Genomic DNA, 13,106 nt, shown 5'->3' on the forward strand with positions numbered 1-13,106 from the left:
TGGGATTTAATTATTTACTTAGAACAGAAAAGGTATGGGAAACCCTGAAGCTGAGAACAACCTCAAAGGTTATTACTCTAGTTATACAAATTAAAGATTGTTTCAAGTTTATTATTGAGAAGGAAATGTTGGTGGTGGTGTTTTCTAATGGTTTCACTTACAAACTCTTCCCTTTGTCTTCTTTTTCTTTTCCAAGAGGATCTCTTGTCCATTCTCATGATTCTGATACATTTAATTCAGATAAGTCTCCAAGTGCTACATATCCTGTGACATCATGAATGTTATGGAAGACTACAGAGGTGAAGTGTCATTTTCATCACATCATATCAAGCGTATAAACTATTCACTTGTCGTGTCACACCTGAATTATCACTTTTGTCAAGTCTCCCCACTGTAAAGTTATTTTTGTTCCACTTTCCGTTATATGCTCTTTACAAGGGATTCACTATGTGAATTCTAATGGGTCCTAGAAAATTTGTTGTTTTTCAGTTTGCTAGTTTTTTTTTTCTTGTTATATGGATAAGAGTTTCAAATTCCAAGTTTTTTTTCATACCAGAATCCTGAAATCTCAGAATGCCTTTTAAAAGTATAAATCAAATAATGTCTTTCTCATATGCTTACTTTATGACATGGCTACCACACCTCAGGTTGTTTCTTAAAGTTAAATGATAACTTTTGTTCATGTAAAAATCTGTATGCCAATATTTATAATGGTTTTATTAGGAGTCACACTGAACTAGAAATAACACAAATATCCTTCAATTGCTGAAATGATAAAAACAAAAACAAAGGAAAAAAGGGACCGTGCTGCAATACTCTTCAACAATGAAAGGAGTGAAGCACCAATACAGGAGACAACAAATGCATTATGATAAATTAAAGAATCCGTACACTAATGTCAATATACAATATGATTTTATTCATGTTATATTGTGTTATAGGCAAAACTGTAGGGGCAGATAACAGAATAATTGTTTATAATGGTTGTGTTTTGGAGGATGGTTTGAAGCAAAAGTGCCTGAAGCCAATTTTTCAGTGTGATGAATTTGTTTTACATCATGATTGTGTTGCCAGTTACATGATTATATGCTTTGCCAAACATTCAGAAATATATACCAGAAAGGATTAATTTTACTCCATGTGAATTGTACCTTAATATTATATATTTTTAAAATGAAAAAACCCACTGTATTTAACATTATAAAAGTCCAAGTTAGGAAATTTCCTTTCCTAACACTGCCTAAGTTTAGATCTTACACATGTCATCTCATACACAATGGCTTATGTGGTGGAGAGTCTTTTAATTTGCAGTTCAGTGATTTTCAAGGGTAATATTGATGTTACATTTTTTTTTTTAACATACTGACTTTAGAATACCATCTCTGAGCACAAGACAACCCTTCTGAAAACAAATAACTAAATAATATTTTGCATGTCATGATTAGCTTTGAAACGATTGCATGGAAAAGGTACTAATCTCAGTTCTGGTGGTCTTTAAAAATGGCAAAAATGTCATGATAGGTAAAGGGGAAATAGCCCATAAAAGTGGCCAGAAGGATAAATGTTCCTATTTAAGTAAGGTGTTTGAAAATACTTATAGTAGAATTTATAGTGAATTTGGCTAATCCAAAATAATTCAGAATTCCTAGAATACAGAATGTGTTTGAAGAAAAGGACAGACATCACTCCTGGAGAAGTAATGAGGCAAGATCTTGACAGTTGTCAACAATTTCTCCGTACTTCTCCATAGATTCTTTCCTTTCCTCATTATATTCTCACTATTTTGAAGCCTGAAACAATGATAGAAAGAATTCTGGTTTAGGGGGTCAGAAGGGCCAGGGTTTTGTCACGAGAAACTGTATTAATACATGATCTGCTCCAGTACCACTAACTGAAAGAAATTGTTATACGTAATAATCTAGTTTATCAAATTCACTTAAACAATTTGGAGCTAAAAAATAATGTTATAAGTTACATCTGTATCACAAAATTTCTAAAGTAAGTAATTAAACATTTCTTACAAAAATATTTGAAACCATTTTTATAGGCAAGCTTATAGATTCTAAAATTAGATTTGAACTTATAAATTAGAATAACTAAATTTTATTCTAATTTCAAATAGCATCCCTGTTGCATTTAAATATAATTACAAAAGATATTAGCATTTTGTAAAAACATTTTATCTCTGAATTCTCTGTTATTTTATAGCAATTACATATTTTTAAAGAACAAATTGAAACCTTAAAACAGGTAAAACTTAGTTTAGACAGCATTTAACTTTCATCAATCGTTTTTTAAATTTTTTATTGTTTTTGGAAATACTTCAGATACACTTATCAATTTGGCATTTAATTTTGTGGCTGCAAATTAAATTTAATTTAAAATTAAGAGCTACACAAAAACAATAAGATATTGGAAGTGACTGCAGAAAAAATTGCAGCTGTTTCATTTTTTAAATGTATATATAAGTGAAATAAATGCCTTCAATACCAAGGTTGTCCATTAACATTTTTGTAAGTCTCCTTCCAGAAGTATATTTTTTGTTGTTTATATTGACTTCAGGAATCTGACTAATGTATAAAAAATGACCTAGTTTTTAAAAAGTGTCTTCTATGTAATAGTTTTGTCTTCAGGTTGTTTTTCAGTGGATTAAACATACCAATAATAAGCAAAAAGGCAAAAACAAAACATGTTAATTTTTTTCTATATTTCCAACTTTTTAAAAATTTTACTTTAAGTTCCAGGACACAAGTTATGAAAGTGCAAGTTTGTTACGCAGTTATGCATGTGCCGTGGTGGTTTGCTGCACCTATTGACCTGTCCTCTAAGTTCCCTCCCCTCACTCCCACCCTCCAACAGGTCCTGGTGCGTGATGTTCCCCTTCCCTGTGTCCATGTGTTCTCATTGTTCGACTCCCAATTATGAATGAGAAGATGCAGTGTTTGGTTTTCTGCTACTGTGTTAGTTTGCTGAGGATGATGGCTTCCAGCTTCATCCACGTCCCTGCAAAGGACGTGATTTCATTCCTTTTTATGGCTGCATAGTATTCCAAGGTATATGTGTACCACATATTTTTTATCCAGCCTATCATTGATGGGCATTTGGGTTGGTTCCATGACTTTGCTATTGTAAAAAGCTCTGCAATAAACATACATGTACATGTGTCTTCATAGTAGAATGATTTATAATCCTTGAGTATATGCCCAGTAATGGGATTGTTGGGTCAAATGGTACTTCTGGTTCTAGATCCTTGAGGAATCACCATATTCTTTTCCACAGTGGTTGAACTAATTTACATTCCCGCCAACAGTGTAAAGCGTTCCTATTTCTCACAGCCTCACCAGGATATATTGTTTTTTGACTTTTTAATAATCGCCATTCTGACTGGTGTGAGATGGTATCTCATGGTGACTTTGATTTGCATTTCTCTGATGATCAGTGATGTCGAGTTTTTTTTCATATGTTCATTGGTCAAATAAATATCTTCTTTTGAGACGTGTCTGTTCATATTCTTTGCCCACTTTTTGATGGCTTTTTTTTTTCTAATTTCAAATAGCATCCCTGTTGCATTTAAGTACAATTGCAAAAGATATTAGCATTTTGTTAAAACATTTTCTCTCTGAATTCTCTATTATTTTTATAGCATTTAAATACTTTTGAAGAACAAATTGAGACCTTAAAATGTGTAGAACTTAGTTTAGCCAGCATAATCCTGATTCCAAATCTGAGAAGAGACACAACAAAAAAAGAAAACTTCAGGCCAACATCCCTGATGAACATGGATGCAAAAATCCTCAATAAAACACTGGGAAACCGAATCCAGCAGAACATAAAAAACCTTATCCACTATGGTCGAGTCAGTTTCATCCATGGGATGCAAGGCTGGTTCAACATATGCAAATCAGTAAACATAATCCATCATATAAACAGAACCAAAGACAAAAACTACATGATTATCTCAATAAATGTGGAAAAGGCCTTTGATAAAATTCAACATCTCTTCATGTTAAAAACTCTCAATAAACTAGGTATTGATGAAACTTATCTCAAAATAATAAGAGCTATTTATGACAAACCCACAGCCAATAACATATTGAATGGGTGTCTGGGCAAAAGCTGGAAGCATTCTCTTTGAAAATTGGTACATGACAAGGATGCTCTCCCTCACCACTCCTGTTAAACATAGTATTGGAAATTCTGGCCATGGCAATCAGGCAAGAGAAATAAATAAATCATATTCAAATAGGCAGAGAGGAAGTTGAATTGTCCCTGTCTGCAGGTGGCATGATTTTATATTTAGAAAACTCCATCATCTCAGCACCAGAACTCCTTAAACTGATGAAGAAAGTTCAGCAAACTCTCAGTATACAAAATCAATGTGCAAAAAACACAAGCTTTCCTATACAACAATAATAGAGAGCCAAATCATGAATGGACCCCCATTTACAATTGCTACAAAGAGAATAAAATACACAGGAACACAGTTAACAAGGGATTTGAAGGACCTCTTCAAGGAGAACTACAAACCAACTTTTATTTTAAGTTCGGGGTACATGTGTAGGATGTGCAAATTTGTTACATAGATAAACATGTGCCACGGTGGTTTGCTGCACAGATCACCCCATCATCTAGGTATTAAGCCCAGCATCCATTAGCTATTTTTCCTGATCCTCTAGCTCCTCCCATTTCCCCCGCCCCCCCGCCGATAGGCCCCAGTGTGTGTTTTTCCCCGCTATGTGTTCATATGTTCTCATTATCTAGCTCCAACTTATAAGTGAGAACATCCTGTATTTGGTTTTCCGTCCCTGTGTTAGTTTGCTAAGGAGAATAGCCTACAGCTCCATCTATGGCCCTGAAAAGGACATGATCTTATTTCTTTTTATGGCTGCATAGTATTCCATGGTGTATGTGTACCACATTTTCTTTATCCAGTCTGTCACTGATGGGCATTTAGGTTGATTCCATGTCTTGGTTATTGTGAATAGTGCTGCAATGAACATATGTGTGCATGTATCTTTATAATAGACTTACAGTCATTTGGGCACGTACCCAGTAATGGGATTGTTGGGTCAAACGGTGTTTCTGCCTCTAGGTTTTTAAGAAATTGCCACACTGTCTTCCACAATGGTTGGACTACTTATACTCCCACTAAGAGTGTAAAGGCATTCCTTTTTCTTTACAAACTCACAAACATCTGTTGTTTTTGGATTTTTTAATAATAGGCATTCTGACGGGTGTGAGATGGTGTCTCATTGTAGTTTTGATTTGTATTTATCTAATTATCAGTGATGTTGAGCTTTTTTATTTGTATGTTTTTTGGCTGCATGTATGTCTTCTTTTGAGAAGAGTCTGTTCATGTCCTTTGCCACTTTTTAATGGGGTTGTTTCTTTTTCTCGTAAATTTGTTTAAGTTCCTTATAGGTGCTGGATATTAGACCTTTGTCAGATGGATACAATCCAAAACTTTTCTCCCATTATGTAGGTTGTCTGTTTACTCTGTTTATATTAATAGTTTCTTTTCCTGTGAAGAAGCTATTAGTTTAATTAGATCCTATTTGTCAATTTTCCTTAACAAAACGTTTTTAAATGCATAAATTATGTATCTATCTCTGGGTGCTACTCGTAATTTCCAGTGGTCTACTCAGCATTAAAATGTGAATCATGTGATAATATTTCATATAGATCTGGCTTTCATGATTAAATGTTGTCGGCAGAATTATTGGAGTTATTGGGGCTATTTAATAAAGCCAATGATGAGAATTAGAAAGGCTGGGTTAAATTTCATCATAGCCGAGTACATATGCCTTATAAAGTGCTTCTTAAAGGCTACTGTGTTGTATGATCATTTTCAGTAATTTTGCTAGGCAATTGTTTCCCAACTTCAGACAACAACTGTATGAACCCAGAAAGAAGATTATATGTAAGAAATGGCACTATCTCTTTTGATCATTATTAGGAGTTTACATCTTTCTTCTGCATTCATAATAAAATGTCTACATTTATAAAATTATTGCTGTAATAGACTTTTTTATTTAAAAATATTTTTACTTAAAAAATATAAAGATTGCTGTCTTTAAAAAATAATCAATAGATCACAAAATGTAACAATTAAGTAACAATCACCACACTTCTTCCCTTTTGGAAGTCAATGTTCTTAGAAAAATAATCTGGGCTTCTGAGGCTTTCTCTGCACTATTTAGTGAACTGTCAAATATGACAATATTATAAATAAGTGATAATCTTTAGAATCTTTCTAAATTTATATTAAATTGTATTTGAAGCACTTCAGGTGGAAATTCCAATTAAATAAGGCTTGCTGTATACACATTTTTCTCTTTTATCTTGTTCCTAAATATGGTTAAATGATATTACAGAAAGAGAAAGTACGTGGGCTTAAAATAGTAAAAAGAATTGGAAAGGAAAAAAAAAATCAGAAGAGATTTCAACAGATTGTGAGAACACTAAATGAAGAGAGAGGAATGCCAACTGATAAAATAAGTTGGCAGAAGCTGCAGGTTAGAATACTCAGTAATCCTGCCCAAATATGCTTGGGAAGCTTTGGATTTAGAAACACCAGGAATGTTACAGGCAAGTCATGAGGTTGAAAGCCAGGGAAATTAATTGAAGTTATGCAAAGCATTTAAACCACCAATTTATCTATCTTACTTTATATTCAGAACGTCAAGAAATTATGAGTCAACACTTTTTCTTAAAAATGTCAAATGTACCTTAGAGGAGTGAATTTCTGCCCAACAAAACAACTAATCCTAAGATCCAGCACAGAAAATAAAGAACAACATTGAACAGATCCTGCCCACATATGGAGTTTCTCTCCCATAGTTGTAGGCATCATTGTTAAATATGAATGGCCCATTCTGGATCAGCAGAATTTAAAAAACAGTACAAAATTTTAAAAAAGGATAACAAAGGTTCAAAAAATAAAATACGTGATCAAAATAAATAAAGATAATTTCAGAAATAGAATAGATGTTTTTAAAGATAGTCATTCAAAAAGTCCACAAGGAGGAATTGAAATCATAAATGAGAACAGAATGTTATTTTGAAAAGTAACAAGCGCACAAGAAAAATATTTTAAGACACATATATGTATACATATACATATTTAAATTCAGACATAGACTTAGTTTCAATTTTGATTTGTAAAAAGCTTGAAAATTTCATGCTGAACATTGTAAGAAGAGAAAAACTGAACAATCTGAAAATTGACAGCTTTTCTCAGACCATCAGAGAATTAGGGTCCTAATACAAATCCTGATCTACATATCTGAAACAAAACAAAACAAAACAAAACATGAATTTAAGAGAAGCACCAAATGCTGTTTCTTAGAAAAGTTCAATATAATTAATAAATTGGTAAACTGATAAGATTGATATACTTTTGATCAATTTAACCAGGGGAAAAAAAGAGAAAAGATACAGTTTGCTGATGATATCAGAAATGAAAAAGAGGGCAGAGGGTGGTGGCTCACGCCTATAATCCCAGCACTTTGAGTGGCCCAGGCAGGCGGATTGCTTGAGGTCAGGAGTTGGGAGACAAACCTGGGCAACATGGCCAAAGACCGTCTCTACAAAAAAACCCACAAAAATTAGCTGAGCATGCTGGTATGTGCCTGTAGTCCCAGCTACTTGGTAGACTAAGGTGCGAGAAGCACTTGAGCCAGACGGCGAAGGTTTCAGTGAGCCAAGATCATGACACTGCACTCCAGCCTAGGCAACAGGGCACGACTCTGTCTCAAAAAACAAAAAAGAGAAATTAAAAAGAGGGCATCACTGTTGATTCCATGAGGCCATCACTGTTAATTCCATGGGCACCACAGTTTTAAAACTTTGATGAAATTGATTAACTCATTGAATAACAGAAATCTTCCAAACTCATGTAGGAGAAATATATAATCTGAAAACACCAATATCTATTAAATAAATTAAACCAAAGTTAATAATCTTTCTGAAAAGAAAGCATCAGGAACAAATGATTTTAAGGGGTGACTTTTACCAAATATTTTAAGAATAAAAGATATTAGTTCTCCACAAACTCTCCCAGAAACGAAAAGTAGAATGAAGACTTTCCACTCATTCTATGAGGCAAAAATTATCCTAATGTCAAAACTGAACAAAAACATTACAGGAAAGGGAAAGTACAAACTAGTATCTCTCATGAACCTAGGTGCAAAACTTCTCAAAAGATCCTAACTTATTGGATCCAACAATATATCAAAATAATTATATTTCACAATCAAGTGGGATTTATTTCAGGTATGCAAGACTGTTTCAATATTCACAAATCATTTAATGTAATTCACCAAATCAGCAGACTAAAGAAGAAAAATTATACTATTGTATCAATTGATGCAGGAAAAGTTTTGACAAAATATAATTTCTAGTTATGATAATTACACTTAGCAAACTGACAATATAGGAGAACGTCCTCAACTTGATTAGGAACACTTACAAAAAATCAATAGCAAATATTATATTTAACGGTGATAAACTAGATGCTTTCCTCTAAGATTGAGAGCAAAGCAAATATTGCCTCACCATGTTTATTTCCATAGCTTTGTATTATGTTTTGAAATCAGGATGTGAGATAACCACAGTTTTGTTTTTCTTTCTCTGAATTGATTTGGCTATTTATGACTTTTGTAGTTACATTTCTTCTTCTTTTTTTTCTGTAAAAAATACCATTGAAGTTTTGGTGGTGACAACATTGTGGATTGCTTTGAAAATCCAACATTGTGGATTGCTTTGAAAAGTATGCACATTTTAAAAATATTAGTTTTAAAATCTGTGAACACAAAATGTTTCTTCATTTTCTTGTGTCTCTTAAAATTTATTTTAGGCTGGGTGCGGTGGCTCAAGCCTGTAATCCCAGCACTTTGGGAGGCCGAGACGGGTGGATCACGAGGTCAGGAGATCGAGACCATCCTGGGTAACAGAGTGAAACCCCGTCTCTACTAAAAAATACAAAAAACTAGCTGGGGGTGGTGGCGGGCACCTGTAGTCCCAGCTACTTGGGAGGCTGAGGCAGGGGAATGGCATAAACTGGGGAGGCGGAGCTTAGAGTGAGCTGAGATCTGGCCACTGCACTCCAGCCTGGGCGACAGAGTGAGACTCCATCTCAAAAAAAAAAAAAAAATATTTTATTGGTGTTTCATAGTTTTTAATATGTAAGTCCTTCATCTCTGTAGTTTATTCCCAATTAATTTATTTTTTGTTAATGAAATTGATTTTCTAATTTTATTTTAAAATAGTTTACTGTTAATATATAGAAACACAATTATTTTGTGTGTTTTTTGTGTCCTGCAACTTTACTAAATTCATTTGTTCAAATATTTTTTCGTGGAGTCTTTAAAATTTCATTATATGAGATCATGCTACCTGTAGACAGAAACAATTGTACTTCTTCTTTCTGATGTGGGGGTATTTTATTTCTTTTTCTCACAAATTATCTGGCAATTTTTTTTCTCACAATTTCTCACAAATAGCCAAGATATGGACACAATTTATATGTCCTTTGACAGATGACTGAATAAAGAAAATATGATATATACACACAATAGGATATTATTTAGCCTTTAGCAAGAAGGAAATTTTGCAATAAATGACAGCATTGATGCCTTGATGCCATAGTAAAATGAAATTAAAGTAAAAAGACAGTAAGGGAAATAAGCTAGTCACAGAAAGATAAATACTGCATGATTTCACTTATATGAGGTATCTAAAATAGTCAAATTCATAGAATCAGAGTGGAATGGTAGTTGATAGGGCCTGGGAATAGAGGAAATGGGGAGTTACTAATCAATCAATGGGCAAAATCTTTTAGTTAAGCAAGACGAATGATTTCTAGAGATGTGTTATATAACATTGTACCTATAGTCAACAATATTGTATCGTACATTTAAAGTGTTTTAAAAAGGCAGGTCTCATGTTGGGTTCTTACCACAAGAAGATGAAATTATATTCAAAATTCTCTCACATCATTCCTACTCAACAATATACTATAAATCCTAGCTAATACAGTGAGACAAAAATGAAGTATACATATTGGAAAAACTAAATAAAGCTATCTTTGCATGCAGGTGACCTACGTGTTTATGTAGAAAATCCCAGAAATTTGACAAAAGTTCTGGAAATAAATGATTATTGCAAGTTTACACAGGATACAAGATTAATATATAGAGTAAATTTCATTCCCATATACCAGCAATGAGCAATTTAAATTAATAACATATTGTTATTTATAATGACTCTAAAATATGTACAAATGTAGCCAAATATGTACAGAAAATTGACATGGAAAACTACAAAGCTCTTGTAAAAGTAATTGATGACTACCTAAGTAAATGAAAAGATCATGTGTTCATATATTGGAAGGCTCAATATTCTTAAAATGCCATTTCTTTCCAAATTTATCTATAACTTCAACTTGATCCCAATAAGAATTTCAGCCAACTAATTTTCATTATCAACAAATTTATTATAAAGCTTATGTGCAAGGGCAAAAGATCTAGAGTAGTCAACACAATATTAAAGAGGAAGAGCAAAGTTGGAAGACTGACACTATTCAACTTAAAGATTTACCATAAAGCTACAGTAGGTAAGGAGTCATTGTATTAATGAAATAATAGGCCCATGGAACAGAGTACAAAGCTCAGAAATAGAACCATACTAACACAGTCAAGTGATCTTTGACAAAGAAGCAAAGGCAACTCAATGGAGAAATGCTGGCTTTTCCTCAAATAGTGCAGGGATAACTGGAACTTCTAAAGGAGCTCCCACTCATTGCTGATTGGTGTGTGTTAATAAAATACTATATCCTCTGTCAGAGACAATATGGCAGCCCCAACAAAGCTAAACATGTCACCATACAATTTGACAACCAGGCCTTGAGGTTCTTACACAGTGGTTTAAAATCTATGTTCACACTAAAACTTACAGGTAGAAGTTTGTAATAGTGTTATGAATAATTACCAAAAACCGGGAATATATCCAGAAGTCCTTCAATAGGTGAATAGATAAATAAACTGGAAAATAATATAGATGGAATCATATAGCATGTAGCCTTGTCAGCTGGCTAATATGCTTTTAAGTTTTTTCCAGGTTATTGTTTGGCTTGATACTCAGATTGTTGAAAAATATTTCATTGCATCAATAATCTGTGCTATCAAACCAAAAAATAACAGGAAAAATCTTAAATGTATATTAGCCAGCTGACAAGGCTATGTGCTATATGATTCAATCCATATTATGTTCTAGAAAAGGCAAAACTAATGGGATAATAAAAGATCAAATAATTACTAGAGGCTGAGAATAAGTGAAGCACAAGAAATGTTTAAAGAGTACAACTATTTCGTATGATACTGTCAATAAGGATATTTGACATTATGCATTTGTCAAGAACTGTAGAAATATAGAAAATAAGAGAGAACCTTAACGAAAACAAATTCTTAAAAATTACATAGAAAATCATGGGATAGTCCTGGTGTGATGGCTCATGCCTGTAATCCCAGCACTTTGGGAGGCCGAGGCAGGCGTACCATGAGGTCAGGAGTTGGAGACCAGCCTGGCCAACATAGTGAAACTCCGTCTCTACTAAAAATATAAAAATTAGCTGGGTGTGGTGGTGTGTGCCTGTAATCTCAGATATTTGGGAGGCTGGGGCAGGAGAATCGTTTGAACCTGGGAGGTGGAGGTTGTAGTGAGCTGAGATTGCGCCACTGCACTTCAGCCTGGGCAACAGAGTGAGACTCCATCTCAAAAACAAAAAACAAACAAAAAAGAAAGTCATGAGATAACAGGAAACAATGTAGACTGTGACGAGATAATTTAGTTTTATTACAAATATAGGAAACAACCCCACTAAAGGGGTTGGGAAAAGAGTGCTGATGTAAGTATTTTCAGAAATGAATGGAGTCTCTAAGGTTAAAGGCAAAATTAAATGCCCATAAGGAATTTATTTGATAAAGTTGTTTTCAGTTGAAATATGAGTTAACATTTCTGATACTGCTATAGATGTATACTGGAATTGAACAGTTAAGAAAAAAAGTTGGCTTACACTATGAGTCAGGTTCTCATGGTTGGAGTAGGATTTTGCAGATACACAAGAGGTAGAAAGCAGGATGATACATTTAGTAATATGGATTAAAGTTGCATATCTCATTGGGAATTTATTTAACTTTATGTATATATGAATAGTTACATATAGAAGTATTTATAAAATATATCTATACATATGTTAGTGTATATACACATGTATTTTTTGCTTTGTCACCTTATAGCATCTGAAGAAATACACAAGTAGCAACATGCACATCTATTCCCGCATCTTGGTTTCTACAATAAATGTAAGTGGAGCTTCTCGGAGAAATGGTTGATTTTAGGACTATGGCAGGAAATATATAAGATGAGTCTGGAGTATCTTAAGTGCCAGAAAGTAATGAAATGCTAAAAAAAGAAAAAGAAAGAAAGAAAAAAGAAATGACAGTTGGAAATATATCAAAGCGCGACACAGCAGCCAAGGGAAAGATATTCTACTAGCCAAAGCTGGAACAATTTTAGCAAAAAATGAAGTAGTGCTGGATTATAACATAGAGGATTAAATAAATACCTGTGCATCTATACTGATATAAATACATAATTGAGCAAATTAGTAAGTCACGAAAAGAGACAAATCTCCCATGAAGAGGAAAGCCAAATAATTTATTTACAGACACCCTAGAGACGAGTATAACTCTCCACTCCTTAAGTGTGAGCTGCAGACACTGGTCCCCTTTTAAAGGTACAGAATAGAACGGGAAAAATACATATAGCATTGTAGTGGAGAAATCTGACAGATACTACTTCAGCCTGGTAACCACTGTCAATATCAATAATCATAAATAATTGATAGTATATACATTTGATTTACATACATGTGATGAAAATTACACTTTAGATATGTGGACTTCTTCTCAAAATCCCATGAAGTCAGTGTAATGATGAGAAAAAAAAAATAGAGAAAAAATCCAGTATTGGGGCAACCTGCAAATAATTTGACGAGTATTATTCAAAATTGTCAAGGTCGCCAAAAGCAAGAAAATTCTGACAAA

The 13,106-nt window shown here is 33.5% G+C and overlaps 1 long non-coding RNA gene across 1 annotated transcript in view; it reads right to left on the reverse strand.

Moving 5' to 3' along the window:
- Window positions 1-900: 900 nt before the first annotated feature.
- Window positions 901-13,106, reverse strand: part of LOC123572970 (uncharacterized) — a 59,886-nt gene continuing 47,680 nt past the window's right edge. The window contains exon 3 of the long non-coding RNA XR_010586361.2: window positions 901-1,790. This is a non-coding gene — a long non-coding RNA (uncharacterized lncRNA). The remainder of the gene's footprint in view (window positions 1,791-13,106) is intronic.

This window comes from Macaca fascicularis, chromosome 4, assembly GCF_037993035.2.
Source record: "Macaca fascicularis isolate 582-1 chromosome 4, T2T-MFA8v1.1".
In the NCBI taxonomy this organism is placed as follows: Eukaryota; Metazoa; Chordata; class Mammalia; order Primates; family Cercopithecidae; genus Macaca; species Macaca fascicularis.